The sequence below is a fragment of the Juglans regia genome, chromosome 6 (genome assembly GCF_001411555.2).
Source record: "Juglans regia cultivar Chandler chromosome 6, Walnut 2.0, whole genome shotgun sequence".
In the NCBI taxonomy this organism is placed as follows: domain Eukaryota; kingdom Viridiplantae; phylum Streptophyta; class Magnoliopsida; order Fagales; family Juglandaceae; genus Juglans; species Juglans regia.
The window spans coordinates 16,498,157-16,504,316 of record NC_049906.1 but is presented as its reverse complement, the minus strand read 5'-3'; the positions used below and the strand labels follow the sequence as shown (position 1 = coordinate 16,504,316).

General features: G+C 37.9%; 1 non-coding gene across 1 annotated transcript; it reads left to right on the top strand.

The window, feature by feature from the left end:
• Positions 1-5,011: 5,011 nt before the first annotated feature.
• LOC118348815 lies at positions 5,012-5,118 on the top strand. The gene has a single exon (XR_004801822.1). It is a non-coding gene; the product is annotated as a small nucleolar RNA R71 (small nucleolar RNA).
• Positions 5,119-6,160: the final 1,042 nt, after the last annotated feature.

The window sequence follows — 6,160 nt, the reverse complement described above, 5'->3', positions numbered from 1 at the left end:
CGGTGGTCTTTTCTTGGTCTTCGAGGGATATAGGAATCTGGTTATACCCTGAATAACCATCTAGAAAACAATAATACGCATACCCAGCAAGTCTCTTAAGCACCTGATTAGGAAAAGGTAAAAGAAAATGATCATTACGGGTAACACTATTAAGTTTCCTATAATCTATGTAGACTTTCCACCTAGTTACTGTCCTATAATTCATTATTTTAATTATGCACCATAGTCATCCTACCTTTTTTAGGTACTACCTACACTGGACTAATCCATGAACTATTAGATATAGGATAAATAATCCCTACATCTAACCATGTAAGAACTTCAGAGCTAACTACTTCTTTCATGTTAGGATTTAACCGCCTCTGATTTTCAACAACAGGTTTTTTGTAACACCCCAAACCCGGTTGGCCTGGAGAATTACTACCTGTCACTTAAGAACATGTTTTCCAACACAACTAAAATAAAACTCCAAAACTTTATTAGCAAAACTCAATCTCATGTACTCTAAATAACCACATTGAAAACTCTACAAATTCATTACTGCAGCAAAACAAACTAATGAGTTCCAAATCTACCGATAGTCATAACAAACCAAACTAATACTTTCATAAGTCTTACTAAACCCAAGCCCAAGATATAATTAAATCTAAAAGACATTAAAACTAAAAGACATCAGAATTGCTTCTTCTAACATCCTCTCCCAGCTTAATCATGCTCACCAATCTAATCCAAGTCCTCAGTTAGACTCTCCACATCATCTGAAAAATATTATGAAGATAGGGGGTGAGTTATCAACAACTCAGTAAGTAGAGGACATATGCTAGCGTGCAAACATGAGCATTTACAAAGTATAGCATGCAGAACAAAATATTTTCCAGAGTTATCATGCAGAGTAGAACATATTTTCAAAAGTAATAGAGCGATGGTTTTAAGACACGTAAAACCCATAATACTTTGGCATAACATAAACTAAGTATCATCATCAGATCAAAACAGAGCATCACACAGAGCAGAGACCATGTTTCACCCCCGTAGTAGGGTTGTGCTAACCCCGATGGCCAAACCAGGTAGAGATAGAGGTGAAATCTTTCCTTTATTCTTCTCGGAACCCCGAGTGTGCACACAGGAAATACCACAATAAAACCACTTTGTTTCCAAAGTGGGTGCACTCAGAGACAGAGAAGTTGGTACCAACCCAAACAGAGCAGAGCATAATAGAGCAGAGCAGAGCAAAACAGAGACAGAGTCAGATACAAATACCAGTACACCATGCCAAAGGTTTTCAGATGTTATATCAAAATAATACAGAGTACGAAAATAGAATAAGACAGTTTACACACACTGACAAAAAAAGCCAGAACATCATTATAAATAAATGCACAATTTTCCATATTCTCAATATCGCTCCCTTTTTCAGATTTCAGAAACCACATGATAGAATTTAGCTCATGTCTACACAATGCATGTCAGAACATATTTTTCCTTTTTCATAAAGATTTGATAAATAATGCAGATAAGCAACCGAGGTTGATCTTTGTTTTTTCCAAGTTCTCATTACAATACAAAATATTCAAGTTTTTATAAGGTCAACCTCAGTCTTATTAACTTGTATAAAACTTAGCATAGGAACCCCGTTTACCTGGACAACTTAGCTTTTCAGAATTTTCCTCAAAAATGTCGAGTCGAATATAAATCGTCACCTATAAAAATAATCACATAATTTCCATAAGTTTTCAATCAATCACGGATTTTGATATTTAATCCTAAACTTCTAAAATAACCAATTTTAATATCTCAAAACTTAAAACCCTCATAATCCCAAAATATATCATCACTTCCTAAAAATCACCAATATTCACCATGACCAACGTCAAACTCAAAACACCAATATTTAAACCCGAAACAGCCAACAAATTTCATAGCATAAACCAATCTCACACAAACAACTTCATCATCCAATCCAACCGACCCCCTTACTCCTCAGACTCAGTCCGACACAACCAACAAATTCACAATAGATATGAATTAACGCAGAAATACATTTAAATCTCAAAAGTTCTTGGAGAAAAATACTTACAATGCTATAATATAATTTTTGAAAGATCACGGAGGTGCTAGAAGCGGCAACGCAGCAACAAAACAGTGCCAAATGCACTGTGGCCGTGGGTCTCAAAAACCCACTTTTGAATGGGTGTAAACGAAGACCCGAGATTGATAGGGTAGGGCTTAGGGATGTCGGTGAAGTTAGTGGTAGTGGTGGCTGGTCGTGGGTGGCGGCGTAGAGGGCATTCGAAGGCTAAAATACCCAAAATGAAAATATTGATGGTGGGACTTCACCGGTGACAGATTGGAGGTGGGGTTGGGTCCATTGGGTTGCTAGGAGGTCGATGATGATATGGTGAGAAGATGGTGGCCGAAGGCGGCACAAGGAGTGCCGCGGCTTGGTGTGGCGCGTGAGGGCTATAGGCGGCAAGATAGGGGCTGGAAAGGGAGGGGTGGGGTTGCCGGCCTATGGGGAAGGCAGTGGGCTGGGCGGTGTCACCGGACGGTGGCTCACGGGGGCAGGCTTGGGAGGAGAAGAAATCACACGAGGAGAGGGGGGTTGCGGCGCGCGGGAAGCAAGGGAAGAAAAAGAAAAAGAAAGAAAGGAAAAGAAGAAAAAGAAAAGAGGAAAGAGAAAATGTAGGGAAAGAAATGAGGTTCAATCCTCATATCTTGGGTCACAAAAATGATCCAACAGAAACGATTTTAAAACAGCAAGTAAAATAAAATAATTCGAACCTAATGATTAAAATAAAAATAAATAATTAAACCCAACAATAAGTTAATTTAATATGAAAAATAATTTAAATGTATTACAATAATTAATTATAAGAAAGCACTTCAGAATAATTTTCACAAAATTAAAATCATAAAAATAAACCCACTAAAAATCCAACCAATTTTAAAACAAGAGAATAAATTTTTAAATTAATAACAAATAATCTTTCAATTAAAAATACACTAAAATACGGGGTGTTACACAATGAAGGGCTAATTCCTATAAGGTCTAATATAGTCCATCCTATGACTATTTTTCTCAATCTCAAAATATGCATCAATTTGTCAGGTTGATCATTAGACAAAGAAGCACTCACAATCACAGGCAAAGTATTATTCTCACCTAGAACGGCATACTTGAGATGTGAGGGTAATGACTTCAACTCTAGAGTGGTGCTTGCACATTAGAAGGGGGAGGGAGTGGCTTACCTTTGCCTAGATCCCCAAAATGAATACCTCTCTGCTTCAGCTTAGGACATGTAGCCTCTAATGCACATGCCACTTTTGCAACCTCCAAATTATCATCTTTACTTGTCCCTGCACTCACTAAACAAGTCTCAAGAGATTCTTTAGTATTTCCATCCCTAAAAACCTCTCTAGTCGACTCATCTACAACATCACCTCGAAAAACATGATCAGTAAAAGAAGGATACTTAGGAGATTCAAATAAATTGAACACTACCTCTTTTTCACCAACCTTTTAAGTCAACCTACCATTCTTAACATCTATGAGATCTCTAGTTGTGGTTAGAAATTTTTGGCCTAAAATGATAGGGATCTTGGTGTCTTCTTCCATCTCAAACACAATAAAATCAATTGGAATGGTAAACTTCTTTACCGTGATTAGCATATTGTCAAGAACACCCAAAGGATATTCCATTGATCGGTCAGCTAGCTGCAAAGAGATGGTAGTAGGCTTCAACTCCTTTAATCCAAGCTTCCTAGACACATATAAAGGCATTTGTGAAACACTAGCAATTAAATCACACATAGCTTTAGAAAAAACAACATCACCTATAGCACAAGGGATAAAAAAACTATATGGATCTTATAGCTTTGGTGTAAGCTTATTCTGGATAATGGCACTGTATTCCTCTGTCAAGGCGATGGTCTCAAAATCCTTCAATTTCCTCTTCTTGGACATGATCTCCTTTAGGAACTTTGGATAGGCAGGAATATGTGTTAAGGCATCAGCAAAAGAAATATTAATGTGGAGCTGCCTAAACACTTTAAAAAATTTCTCAAACTATTGATCAATTTTATTCTACTTAAGCCTTTGAGAAAAAGGAATGGGAGGGACATGAGGTTCGACTGGTGGTAGTGGGGATGGTGTCTTGGCTAGGTCCTCAACTTCTTCACCGACCTTCTTGCTCACCTCTTCCTGGTCTACTTCATCACAAACTGCAGTCTCACCACTTACCTAACCAAGTTGCTTACCACTTCTCAAGACGACTGACTTGCAATGCTCCTTCGGATTGACTTCTGTCTTACTAGGCAAATTTCTCTGTCCATGAGAATTAATGGAATTGGCTAACTGCCCCATTTGCACCTCCACATTTATGTTGGAACGCGCCAACTGGTCAACCTTTGCTTCTAGTCTCTCAAATCTCTTTGAACTGGCATTGGCTAACTTCTCAATAGCTATCTCTCAAGGCTGCTTACTTTCTGGTTGGGATGGTCTTGGTTGGAAACCAAGAGGATGGAATGGTCTATAATTGCTACCTTGGTTACCTTAATATTTTCATGAAAAGCTGGGATGATTCCTCCAACCTGGGTTGTATGTGTTAGAATAAGGGTTGTTCTGTTGCTGCTGCTTGTTAAAATTAGACACAATTTGGGCTTGCTCTACCTACATACAATCAGAGCTCATGTGAGCTCCTCCATAGCAATCACGACTCAATACAGGACTAGAAGCAGAATTCACATTACCCAGCTTACTGAACATTTTTACCAGAGAATCAACCTTGGCATTTAACATGTTTATGCCATCTACATCATACATACCTAGAACTTTCTTAGGCATGCCTCTTCATTAGACCACTAATAATTGTTAGAGGTCATTTTTTCTAACAACTCATATGCCTCTTCTGTTGACTTACTCATTAAATTACCTCCTGCACCTGCATCTATGGTAATCTTGACTGAATGTGTTAATCCATTATAAAAAGTCTGTACAATCAGCCAATCAGGAAGACCATGATGTGGACACTTCCTCTGCAAGTATTTAAACCTGTCCCAGGCTTTATACAAAGATTCACCATCAAACTAAACAAAATTGATAATATCATTTCTAAGTTTGGCAGTCTTACTTGGGGGAAAATACTTGCTCGGAAAAGTTTGTGACAAGGCATTCAAGGTGGTGAAAGAGTTAGGTGCTTTGGAATTCAACCAGGCCTTAGCTTTATCCTTATAAAAAATGGAAAAAGTCAGAGCCGAATAACATCATCACTAACTCCATTCATCTTAATTGTATCACACATCTCCAAGAAATGGGCAAGGTGTGCATGTGGATCCTCAGCAGGTCCTCCACCAAACTGCTCCTGCTGCACCATCTGGGTGAGACCAGGCTTAATCTCAAAGTTATTAGCATTGACTATAGGTCTCGCAATGCTTGGTTAAGCACCATTGACATTTGGCACGACATAGTCACACAATACCCTTTGATTCTGGTTATCTACCATGGCTATTGCTTGTTCTTGCTCTAGCTCCAATCTTTGTTTTTCTTCTTAGTGCACGTTGGGTTCTCTCAATTTCTGGATCAAAAAGCTCAATTAGCTCACAGTTACGTGACATACACTAAATACATATAAATTTACAAAGAGAAATACAAAACAGCCTAAAAACCTCAGAAAAGGATGAAATTTGGCCTAGAGAGGGTGGGGCCAATCCAAATGAATAAATGAATAACAAAACAGAACAATACAATCTAAATTAATACATAAATTATTTGTATTAATATTAAAAACAACATTCCCCAACAACAGTGCCAAAAACTTGATGGTCTCTAGAATTACTAAAGGGTATACTATGTCTACACTGGTACGAACAGTAATAATCCTAATGAGAATTGTTACTCTTACCTCCTGAGTAACAATTCGGCTGGTAAATTGAACTCTCATGCAATGCCGCAGTCACTAAAAATAGTAATGCGCTTGAATCAAACAGTGTACAAACTACAACCCTCAATGGCTTGACATTACCCTATAATAACAATAATGCAATAATGTCATTAGTTGCAATCCAAACAATCTTAGTTAAGCTTAATAATACACAGATCTAAGAAATACCAGCAATGACTCTTGCTCCATATGTGCTTGGGGTGTCAGCATCTTCGTCTCTT